The following is a 13,850-nucleotide window of genomic DNA, read 5'->3' on the forward strand; positions in this document are numbered from 1 at the left end:
AGAATTATGTATCAAATTCTATTTGACTAGGCTGGCAGCCTTTGCCCATCTCTCCCCAATCATCACAGACTGTTACAGGCAGGAAGGACGGGTGTTTATCTTGCCATTTAACAGATTGCGATCTGTTGGAAAGGTAGCTGTAAAACCATATTAAGGATGAGTTTGTGAGTCCTAGAAAGGTGAGCTTTGGTAAGAGAATGTTATAAGAGACAGTACTGAATACTTTTGATAATCCCAGAAAGAGGGCAGAAACTAAGTTGCCAGTATTTCTCTCTACATTTACTGTGTTAACAAACCTAAAAAGATCAGTGGTGGTACTATGGGATGGGCAGAGATGAGTATGCTGAGTAATATGAGAGAAATGTTGGGTCTGGATACATTTTATAGTACTTTGGACAAGGTAGATAGGATAGCCATGAGACGATAGTAAGTACCTTTATGAAGGGGTAGAATATAGGATTTTTTCCAGAGTAGTGGAATGTAGGATTCTTTGATATATTGATTTATTAAAATAGACAGTGGGTAAGCTATTGCTTCTGTGGTGAGTTTAATATATTCGGGAAGTAAATTGTCTGAGGCAAGGATGGTAGGTGTTTATTATAGTAGCGAATTGTATGGTATCCAGTGAAAAGAAATGAGGGTGGCTGATGAGCTGGGATGGGATTTGTGTGACAAATGGTTCTTGGAGTTTGACTAGAGAGGAAACCGATTAAATAAATTGAAAGTTTAATTGTTTGACGATGTTTCTGGTAGCAGTGAGATTGGTTAGGGTGGGAGAAGGTTGGGTTGAACATTCAGGGTGAAGAAGCTGGTTTATAGAATATGAGAAAGATTTTGGGTGGTTACAGTTTTTGTCTTTGATATTTAGATAATATGTTTTTGTTTAATTTTATCTGGGATGTGGTACAGTTACTGAGTTCTCTGTAGTGATGGAGGTTTGCTTGGGTCCTATTCTCTTCCAAGCTTTGTCCCTTAGATTTATGAATTGTTTAGTGCATCTAGAAAGCCAGAGGGTAAGGCTGGATTTGACTTGATTTCTTCTGGGGGGGGGGTTAGTTTAGAATGCTTAGAAAGAGTTTGTTTAATTCAGATACAGCTTCATCAAGTGGATGATATTATACACAGTGCCAGTTACAATATTTTAGTTTGGAGATAAAGGTATCTATGTTAAAGTTTGAGTTGTTGTGAACTGTACTGAAGTGGTGAAGTTTTTGCATGTTGCTTTGCTTCCTGATGACAAAAATGGGTGAGTGAACATTGAGTGAGTCTAGTAGTGTAACAGCAGCAGAAGATATTTTATTTGGAGAACATGTACAAATCCTGTAAGTGGTGGTTCCCTTATTGTTGTTTTTATAGTAACAAGTGGGAGAATAGATTATTTGTGTAAGGCCAAATAGAAGGAAAAAGTGCCACTCAGTTGCATAATTTAAAGTAGTGTACTGTACCAGAATACCTTTCTTGAACAATCAGATAATTACTTTAATTGCCAAGAAGAAAGCACCCAAATCCAGGAACTGTGACATGAACAGTTTAATCACAAGAATAACGCTGAAAAATTCACAACACGTTTTCGTCCTTGACTTCATCAGATAATATCACTCTGGTGAACTCACCTTAAATATGTTAAACTAATTACAAATAGCCAATGACAAAACTGATCTAATCAAACAATTAAAAAGACAATTGAAACACACATATATATATAAATATGTAATATTTACTAGCACCACTGTGAAAATCATACCCAATTGAAATAAATATAAATATAAATAACTGCATAAATATGTATAATATATATATATATATAAATATGTATAAATAATTTATGAACCATTTCTAAAATCATGACACATTTACCAAAAAATCATATAAAATGTACATTTAAAATATACCCAGAATGATAAAACAATACTATAATTTGGCAGACCTCGATTTTAAAACTGGCATAAGTGAAATCATGTCATTAAGACCTGGTGTTCTATTGGCTTCTAATACAATTTGCCAGAATAATTCTCTGTATTCTACTAATGTTTCCCAATTCCCACCTCTAGGGTCCACTGACACACTTTCTAACACAAAAAATCTAAATGTTGCTGATTTACATACACTAGTGTGTTTATATAATGCATTATTTTCTTTTTTAGTCCTAATGTCATACAGATGCTCATAGATTCTTTGCTTTAGCATTCTTTCACTTTTCCCTATGTAAAATGAATCACATTTTGTACAGGTAGCTAAATATATAATACCCTTAGTGTTACAATTAACAAATGTTCCTAAAGTTAATTTCCTTTGTCTACTTGGTAAATATAGTGATTGTCCAACAGTGAGGTGTGTACAATAACTACACCTTCCACATTTGAATAACCCTACTTTCTTCCTGGTAACATTTCCAAACATTCTTTCATTTGTCCCTCTCTCTAAAATGTTCTTAATATTAGTACCCCTCCTATAAATAAATTTTAGTTCTTTATCAAAAATGCAGTGTAAGTCCGATAGTCTAGAAAAATTATTCCATTCTCTATTGATAATTCTTTTAACTAATCCTGACTGCCCATCATAGGTTGTAGTAATACCAGTTTCATATTTTACACCACTATTTTCATTATTGGACTCTTGTCTAACACAGGTTCCACTCTTACCTAAAATAGGTGCAAACTTGCCTCTTCTTTCACTAGTAACCTCACTGCATATTTGGTCAAAAAGTTCACTCGGGTAGCCTCTATTTAAAAATAAACTTTTCAAAATTCCACATTCAGTATTATAAGTAGTGTCATCAGAGGTCATTCTACAAAGACGAACTAGTTGACCTTTCATTACACTTCTCTTTTGGTGGGGTGGATGTGAACTGGTGAAGTGTAAATATGAGTTTGAAAAAGTCTCTTTTCTGTAAATTTTGGACCTGAAACCTTCCTTGGTCTTGGTAATATTAACATCCAAGTAATTTAACATTTGGGTATCATATTTGTGTGTAAATTTTAAAAATTCAGTCGTACCATTTAAAAATTCAATAAATAAATTAAAATCATCTTTATTACCATTCCATAAAAAACATAAATCGTCTAAAAACCTACCATAAAATGTCCAAGATCTGCTAAAAACCGAAGTTAATAAATATGTATTTTCCCAATATGACATAATAATATTAGCATAAGTAGGAGCACAGTGTGCCCCCATAGCAACACCCTTACATTGTTTAAAATATTCTCCTTCAAAGAAAATAAAATTGTTTTTTAATACCACCTCCATTAAAACCAAAACTGTTCTAAAATCATAAGAAGCATAAGAATAAATATTACAAGTTGCTTAAGGATATAGAAAGTAAATGCTTAGATGTGCAAAACAGGAAATTAGGAAAAATTGAGAGATGTGAATGAGTATAAAAACAAAACACATTACCCCAAGCCTAGATTGTTGGGGAAGAGGGTTGGAACATATAGTTTTAGTGAAAATGAAATACCTGTATTTGATGATAATGAAGGAGAAGCTTTAGAATTTCCACCACTTAGAAGGTCTGAGAGGCTGATATACAAAGAACCTATAGATTACAGTTCAAAAAACTACCAAGTGAGAGAATGGGGGCCCTGAGGAAGGAAACAAATGAGGTGGAAGAATTAAATGAAGGTGTACACAATGATGGACATAAATGGACATTAAATGATTTTAACATTTTTAATTATTCTAATACCACTGTGACTAAAACTTTTTTTGATTTATTTTCAAAAGGCTTTGGATTCATACCCAAACAGAGAACCAACATTTTTAAACTTTTAATAGATATTAAGTTGTTTATTAGAAAGAAAAACTTAGAAATATTTTTTAATGGTGTCAAAAAAACTGTTGGTGAGGACAAATTAGTTCGTAAGAGTATGTTCAACCCACCCCTATACCCACAATTAAAGAATTTTGAGTTAGTTTTAGAAAATGAATTAAGGAAGTCACTAAGGATACACAATGTGCAATCTAATTTATCCTTGGCTGAGCAAGAAACACTCGAATTAGTGAGTAAAAATAAAAACTTAAGGGTTATGAAACCCGACAAAGGTGAGGGGGTGGTGCTTATGGACTACATTATATATGATGGTAAGATGCAGGAGATTTTAAGTGATTCTACTAAATATACAAGGGTATCTATTAATGAAATAAACATGGCATACAAAAAAATACATATGTTATTGAATGATTTATTAATGGACCAATTAATAGATTTAGAGACACATAAATTTTTATATGTTGAAAAACCGAAGGTTCCTTCTATTTTTGGCATACCTAAGGTGCACAAGGACATTGATGATCCACCTTTGAGACCAATAGTTTCTGCAGAAGGTTCTATAACAGCTCCTCTTGCAAAATATATAGATTTTAAGGTAAAGAAAGTGCTTATGAATAATACTTATATACTACAGGATTCCTGGGACCTTCTCAGAAAGTTGGACAAAACATTATTTTCTGAAGATTTGGCTTTTGCTACTTTAGACGTGGTTGATTTACTTACTAGTATTCCCCATGACATAGGCCTTGAATGGTTCGAAGAAATGTTAGTAGGATTTTCAGGAATTACCCATAATGATTTTAGAACAGTTTTGGTTTTAATGGAGGTGGTATTAAAAAACAATTTTATTTTCTTTGAAGGAGAATATTTTAAACAATGTAAGGGTGTTGCTATGGGGGCACACTGTGCTCCTACTTATGCTAATATTATTATGTCATATTGGGAAAATACATATTTATTAACTTTGGTTTTTAGCAGATCTTGGACATTTTATGGTAGGTTTTTAGACTATTTATGTTTTTTATGGAATGGCAACAAAGATGATTTTAACTTATTTATTGAATTTTTAAATGGTATGACTGAATTTTTAAAATTTACACACAAATATGATACCCAAATGTTAAATTACTTGGATGTTAATATTACCAAGACCAAGGAAGGTTTCAGGTCCAAAATTTACAGAAAAGAGACTTTTTCAAACTCATATTTACACTTCACCAGTTCACATCCACCCCACCAAAAGAGAAGTGCAATGAAAGGTCAACTAGTTCGTCTTTGTAGAATGACCTCTGATGACACTACTTATAATACTGAATGTGGAATTTTGTAAAGTTTATTTTAAATAGAGGCTACCCGAGTGAACTTTTTGACCAAATATGCAGTGAGGTTACTAGTGAAAGAAGAGGCAAGTTTGCACCTATTTAAGGTAAGAGTGGAACCTGTGTTAGACAAGAGTCCGATAATGAAAATAGTGGTGTAAAATATGAAACTGGTATTACTACAACCAATGATGGGCAGTCAGGATTAGTTAAAAGAATTATCAATAGAGAATGGAATAATTTTTCTAGACTATCGGACTTACACTGCATTTTTGATAAAGAACTAAAATTTATTTATAGGAGGGGTACTAATATTAAGAACATTTTAGAGAGAGGGACAAATGAAAGAATGTTTGGAAATGTTACCAGGAAGAAAGTAGGGTTATTTAAATGTGGAAGGTGTAGTTATTGTACACACCTCACTGTTGGACAATCACTATATTTACCGAGTAGACAAAGGAAATTAACTTTAGGAACATTTGTTAATTGTAACACTAAGGGTATTATATATTTAGCTACCTGTACAAAATGCGATTCATTTTACATAGGGAAAAGTGAAAGAATGCTAAAGCAAAGAATCTATGAGCATCTGTATGACATTAGGACTAAAAAAGAAAATAATGCATTATATAAACACACTAGTGTATGTAAATCAGCAACATTTAGATTTTTTGTGTTAGAAAGTGTGTCAGTGGACCCTAGAGGTGGGAATTGGGAAACATTAGTAGAATACAGAGAATTATTCTGGCAAATTGTATTAGAAGCCAATAGAACACCAGGTCTTAATGACATGATTTCACTTATGCCAGTTTTAAAATTGAGGTCTGCCAAATTATAGTATTGTTTTATCATTCTGGGTATATTTTAAATGTACATTTTATATGATTTTTTGGTAAATGTGTCATGATTTTAGAAATGGTTCATAAATTATTTATACATATTTATATATATATATTATACATATTTATGCAGTTATTTATATTTATATTTATTTCAGTTGGGTATGATTTTCACAGTGGTGCTAGTAAATATTACATATTTATATATATATGTGTGTTTCAATTGTCTTTTTAATTGTTTGATTAGATCAGTTTTGTCATTGGCTATTTGTAATTAGTTTAACATATTTAAGGTGAGTTCACCAGAGTGATATTATCTGATGAAGTCAAGGACGAAAACGTGTTGTGAATTTTTCAGCGTTATTCTTGTGATTAAACTGTTCGTGTCACAGTTCCTGGATTTGGGTGCTTTCTTTTTGGTTATTAGTGAACATTTGGCACCTGCCTTTCTTTTTGGTTAATTACTTTAATTGCTCTTTTGTTTTAGAACTTCCCCCATACAAACCTCTCATTCTTTCCTTAGTCATTCTGCATAGTTTATACAATTTATACAAATGCCCTCTTCCAGTATTTTAAGGCCTCTGCTCAATCATCTCCCTCACCCATCAGCACACTGGATAAAATGAATCATGTACCTTCTCCAAAGAGATATCAGTTTTCTTTACCAGTGCCACTTTATGATCTATAAAGTTATCTAAGTAAAACTGGCGCTCAGAATAACACTAATGATATTCTGTCATTTTGAAATACTCATATCAGTTCAAAATAACATATGCCATACCCTCCTCCATTTATTCTTTACTACATTTACTTTGCATTCAAAGAGACCATTATAATGGATCACTTTCATCAGCATTACTGAACTATCCCATGCTCTCCAAACTTCTATTATTTTATATAAGCCTAATCATCTAACCCAACCTGCTATCCCTAATTACATCATGTTGGTCTCTTTTCTTCCCAAATGCATTTATCAAGTGTTCACAGTTATAAATTCATCAAGCATACTTTAACAAGAATGTAAAAATATCATACAAATTAATTGGTATAAGCTTTTATTACTGTCTCAGATGTCAACCCTACTTGACATATCTTCTCTTAAGATTTAGTTTTATTGATCTTCAATACGTGTGGGGGGGGCATATCTACTAGATCCTCTTTCAAACATAAACAGTTACCATGCATATGATTGCAATGCAAGATGAAAAGTTCTAAATATCATTTTTTTCTGAGTCAGAGCATTTTTTTGAATAATCTTCATTACTTGCTTAACCAGTTTACTCTAAAAATAATTACAGGACTGACCCAGGTTGAACACACAAGCTAATTACAGCATATGAGGAAACTCTCTTTTTAAAGGCTCTAGTTCACTTCACCAAGTGCTTTCTAGACAAATACAATAATTATTTTTATATGTGCTAGTGACTGCTAGTTTTAATTTCATTCTCAAGCATGAGGCATAAAATTGTATATAGGAAAAAGATTTTGCCAATTCTTCTTATAAGTTATCATAATTCACAAACCTTACAAAGTTAAAAGAGATGGCACTATATTTTTAAACTTTGCAGGTACTATCAAATCAATAAATTCTAGAGACATTAATTACCTCATTGGCAATATGTCAATAACAGGTTCATATAAGGTTCATCAAGTAAAAAATATAGCTTTTATATTATTTCACGTACACATTTGTTTTACCCCTGTCTCAGGTCATCGGCAGTGCTCCAGAAAGTCATTTGCCCTGCAGTCCCAACTTCAAACAGGAGAAAAACAAAAACAAAATAAACCAATATTCAAAATGTGCAAGACTCTTCAAACCTCTAGATTTAGACAGGTCAATTTCAGCGTTGTTATTTTCATCAAATCAAATAGTTTAGTCATTGAGTAATATTATCCATTCTTCTGACTGTTTATATATATCTTGGCAATATTCTACTAATTAATAAAGATCCTTTCAACCTGTCCAAATGTATTGACCCTTGACATGCAGAGATGAGCAAATGCATCTTCTCATCTGGATCCAAATTTTTCTGCCATTCATTCACAAACTCTACAGTAAACAAAGGGTAATACTTTATTTTCATCGTATCAGTAAATCTTGCAGATCAGTTCTTAATGGCAGCCATCTTGTTCATTCTCTTTATCTCCTATTCAGCTTTGGTTCCTAGAGTTGGTACTCTTCTAGGTACATGTATTGGTGGCAAAGGCTTGGGAATTATTTGTGTACGATATTCTCCTGGCAGTCACAGTAACCATGCTATTTACCCATTCTTTTGGTTCTATTTACTTCTTAATGACATCTAGGTTTTCAATTCTCTTCATTCCCTATTCTGCTTTAGTTCTTTTGAGAGCATGTATCACTGGCAAAGCATCTTAATTTGTCTGTATATGATATTCTCCCATTAATCTTCCTAAGTCTGTAAAAGCAGCATACATCTTTGCAGGATACCATTGCAATGCCCCACTGTTTGGTTTCAGAATGTCAAATTATTTTACTATTCTAAGATTTCCACAAACCAAATGACCAAAAAATGTTAGGAGATTCTCTACTTTAAGTGAACAATCTAAACAAGAATATTTTACTTTTTATTCTTAAATTCAAGAGTCATCAGTTTCTGACCCAGTGATGCCTCCTGGAGGCCAGACTAGATTAACAATGTGCTCATAGCTCTGCTTTCAGTATCTTAATTAACATTTTTGTATATTTTGGCTATCTAATGACCATTTGTTTGCTTGTATTTTCTATTTTGTTACACTAAAAAATTAGTAAAAGGAAATTTGACAAAATATTTTCCAGCAAGCGATTACACTTTGCATTTGTATCTACTTTAAATTCTACATTCTCTTCATTTAAGGTAGCGCTCCTTCACCAATAAATTGTGATGCACTCATGCATTAGTGCTTTAGTTGCATTTTCAGATTTCACAGTATCAGATGGCATTTCGGTACTACCAATAAACAGCTAAGTTCAGGTTATGTTCAACAGCATGAAGATTCTTTTAAACATACTTGTTTTTGGTTCTTATGTACCTTTGCAAAATGGTCTTTTGTAGTACCAGTTCTGCAGGACTGATTAAACATCAGACACAATTTCCTCCCATATATACTGCAAGTTTGAATTAAAAAGATGTGACCCTCTATCCTTCATCTTAGAACCCTTTTGCTACAGTACATTGCCTCATTGTTTATTTTTCATCTCCACTGTACATAAGCTACAGGAATTTGCTCTACCCACACCACTGCAAACCAGTTAGTATGTGAAGTAGATCCCACCACTGCCAAACCACGTGTGACAACTGTGCCCTGGCCCAGCAATCAAGGAGCCTCAATCCTCACCACTAACACCAGGGAGGTCGTCTCCTAGAAGAGGAAAGGATAATTAATACACACAGTAAAGTACAATTTTCCTTAAGTGCACACAGAGATCACAGTCAATCTAGGGCTGGTTGCTCCCTTGCTCACCAGGTCCCCAATAAGACTCCCCACTGGCACAGCTATAGGGTCCAGGTCTCAGCCTAACTGGGCAAGCTAAAACCTCCAGTACCCTCTCTGTCCAACCAGTGCTTCATGTCCCTGCCCAAGTAGCTGACACAACACACACACACACTTTGAGACAAGTATTGATACAACTTCACAGACACTCCTGGAAAAGGCTGACACAGATTCTCCAACTGGGCCCCTTTATCCAGACTATACAGTAGTAATTACTGCCACCACCCAGTTAATAATATCAGCTACTAAAAGGTCCTTAAAAGGTTGTACAATTATTACTGTGCAATATTAGTATCCAATGATAATGTGACTATACGGTCTAAGGCTTATCAGAGTGGCCTATTACAATAAACTCTATATAAATATGCAATGTGCTCTAGAGCTTATCTCTACACAAACCAGCCACAGGTAGAAGGTTTTAAAAATATTTAATAATAAATAAACACAAGACAAAACTACTACACCACAGAGATATCTAAGAGTTCAGAGATCACACAGAAACTTAAAATAATACAGTAAGACAGGTCTGATTTCAAAGAAAAATACCTAATTAATCTTTACTAGCTTTAACTATTCCTACAAGAAATCACAGTGCTAGAAACTTACATGCGAGCATAAGGCAGAGTGCTGTGAGTTAGATGTCCAAAGTCAAAATGCTTCTCTGTCTCTTGTCAGAAATAGTATTTAAACATTACTAACAAACATGTTTGCTGAGTCCCTCCCCAAATTACATCATTTTTGACACTTAGGTTTTTGAAGGCAAACAAACTGCATTATTTAGCAATCTACCACCTGCACAGAAACTTACAATAGAAGACATTTCACATGTATATGCTAGCAGAAACCAGAGCAATAAAGCACCTTCCACATCTAAATTCTAGTCATAAACTTTAGCCTTAAAACAATGGGCATGAAATCTTCATCCAGCTGCCCTGGAGCCGAAATGTAAGCATTAAAGAGATTCATAAGATCTTTTCAACTTAAAAAAACACATTTGAAATACTTGGTTTTCCTTACAGCAGATGGCAATGTTGCACAATCTTGAAGTTCACATTTTACAGTGTTTTCTTACATTCAAGAAACATGCCTGTATTTTACATTTATTATCAAGAAAACATGGCCATATTTTACATTTTATTTTTTTTCCATAATAAATCTTTATTGTTATATTATTTTCAAACACAGGCCATATTTCACATTTATTTATATAGTTGATAGAATTATATAGCAAATTCTATTTGACTAGGCTGGCAGCCTTCGCCCATCTCTCCCAAATCATCACAGTAATAATAACTTATTTATATCTCCTTTAAAATTTAAAGATATCTTTGGTTATAGTAACAGTGTTTTTTCAAGTAACAGGCTTAGGGTTGCCAGGTATCTGTTTTTTATTTTTTTTTATGAACTGTCTTCAAATCAAACCAGTTGTCCAGTAGTCTAGAAAACACTTTACAAACTCTGCAATCTCTGATATTCTGTTTCAAAAAGCAAACAGACTATCAGAGTATGTTAAATTGGAAGATTTACTATGATTTTTACAGAAAAACACAGAAAATCAGCAGATTTACTGTGCTTTTCTGTAAAAAAAAAGCATTGCAAACCAGGAAAATAGGATGTTCCTCCTCCCCATGATGTGACTATGGCATCACAGAATGCGAGGGAAGAGGGTGGGAAGAGGACAGTAGATGGGCATGGTTAGAGGAGGTGTGAGGGGTGGGCCTTGTTCCAGTTTCAGCCGTAATGAAAGGTGGCAACCCTAAAGAAGCTTCATAATTTCATTAAATATTTTACCACTGACATAGTGCCCTTAACTTGGTTAAATCCTGCTGGTGAGCATTCTCTCCACTAAAACTATCATCATAGCCAGCTTTAGGTGCCTGGAATACCTTTGGCTGTAAAGGGCATAATCATCCTTGACTGTGAGGGCCCTACAAAAGCCACTGTTGGTTGGGGAAAATGGGGAGAGAAAAAAATGTATTCATTTTCTAATTATGCTCTTTAACTGAAACAGGGTTGTGATATGACCCTGTTAAGACAAAGCTGGTAATCGGTGAATGAACATGAGCAAGGTAAGCACTGGAGAGCAGCAGCCCAGAGTGACTGATCTCAGTGCTTCCGATCTTCATATATGGTTTTATTTTTCTGGGAGTAAATACTGGCAGAACACCAGATACTATAACTCTCAACTTCTTTGCTCAAGAATTTAGAGCAAAGCCAAAATAAAATGGCAGCATAAAGGCTCAAAATCAGGAATACTTTTTAAATATTATGCTAATTCAGTTAAAAAGTAAATAGTACACATTTTGCATCAATATGCACTTTTTGGACAATAAGAAGTATAAAAATCTGATGTCTGGATTTATTAACTGTACGTAATCCTGAATGATTTAACAGCAAGTCAAACTTTTTACAAGGTACAGAGCAAAGTTATGAGACAAAATCAGTGACAATCTGTGAAATTAGGGTGAGTGACAGGTATGTATTACTTGCAATGAGTTAAATAAAAGTGACTTTGCCCTGCTGCTGTTTGACAGTCATATAATCTAGTGTTTTAGTACCAGGGTTGCACAATGTATTACTTGCTGAAATAAGTACAAAACTAGTATTGCTATGACTTATGCCTGTGTGTGCGTGTTGCAGTGTAAGAATAACAAGATGGCTGTAATTATTTCACTTTCTACCACACACATCGTCAGCACTGCCATTATGCTTGTTTGTGGGTGGGGGTGAGTAGCTCAGTATATTTAAAAGTAAGAAGCTGACCATATTTTCTTTCACTTACCATCACAAACATAGACCTTATACAAGATGTGTGAAAACAGTTGTTTATTGCCACTATGGCACAGCAGATAGGCAGCACTGCCATCTGAAAGGGCTTTGCACTGGTTGAATTCTTGAATACAGAGAGTTTACATGACCTTTCTGTCTCTGTGTGTGGATATCCATGTGCTCTGGTTAATGCCAGCACCTCAAAAACATGCAGTAAGTCAAATGGAATTCCTCCCTTTTCCCTGAAGGTGAACATGCAGTCCATGTGTGTGTGTGTGTGTGTGTGTGTGTGTGTGTGTGTGTGTGTGTGTGTGTGTGTGTGTGTACGTATGCATAAAAATATCATTGATTTTCATCTTTGAACACACAATACTGCTGAGACACATGCACTACTCTTTTGGGTACTATAGAAAAGCAGTTAACAAGTAATTATATTTGAAAAGCAAGACATAAAATATATCATAGAGCATTCAGACACAGGTCTTCTAGTAGTCTGGCAGTCCCCATATCCCAGACTATATAAATTTATTTATTGTTATTTATTTATTTAGCATTTGTTTACTGGGATAGTCCGACTGGGTAAGAGCCCTATTTCAGTGGATTCCCATGGAAAAAAGCTCCAGAAATAATTAAATGCAATATATAAACTATTTACACATACCACAAAATTAACTTGAGTTACATACATTAGAACTGAACTAAATATATACAAGTTGGTAGAAAGTCAAATAAGTAAATATTTTGGAAACAATGCACTGTGTTCAGTACAGAACATTAGTTAGTAGACAGAAAACATTTTGGTATTGTGATTAGAGAAGTAGGAGTGAGTAACATAAGTGTAATAATCTAGGCATGATAGTGAGTAACATACATGTAATAATCTAGCTAGGGAAATAGTTTAGCAAAAGACTAGGTGGTTGTGATGGAGGATGGGGAGTAGGGTTTTTCCTAGGCCAGTACAAGGACAGAGCCAGACTAAATGGATTCTGGTATTTACTTAATGGTGGCATCTGCCCTCAACCGCACCCATTCTAAAACCAACCCTGCTCAAATGTATGTACAAAAAGTTGCTGTAGGTTATGTGTGGGGCTGGGGATTGTGTGGTCATTACTACTTTAATTTTCCATCACAATCAACACTTAGAGGTATGCACAGGTGATCATTATTGCTTGTATTTGGGCTGGAAACAGTTTAGCATTGTTTATTTTACTTTTCTCACAAACCACATATGTATACAAATAAGATTACTAAAGCTTGTATAGGGGCAGTGTAGTGTCTAGGAGAAACAGAGTGGAATACATGACTGTAATCATTATTTTTTCACTTTATTCACATTCATTCATCAGGCACATATACAAGTGGCTGCCTTTGGGGTTTGTGGTGAGGACTGAGGAAGCCATGCTATGTATATGTGTGACAGCAGTCATGTAAATGCATGACCGTAGCCACTTAAACCTCTGTTTTCATCCCAATCTAACATCAGAGTGATACATGGAAGTGACTGTCTTTTTTAAGGGGGGTTAGGGAGGCAGGCAGGCAGTATTCCCATATAGAATTTGTGTATCCTCACAACAATTGTCTTTTTAGTTTATTGTGAGCTACTGTTTTGGTTAGTTTTGAACAATACATCTTGGGCACAACTTACGTCTTCCTTGAAAG

Source organism: Protopterus annectens, chromosome 8.part0 (genome assembly GCF_019279795.1).
Source record: "Protopterus annectens isolate FY-2018-M chromosome 8.part0, PAN1.0, whole genome shotgun sequence".
Classification (NCBI taxonomy): domain Eukaryota; kingdom Metazoa; phylum Chordata; order Ceratodontiformes; family Protopteridae; genus Protopterus; species Protopterus annectens.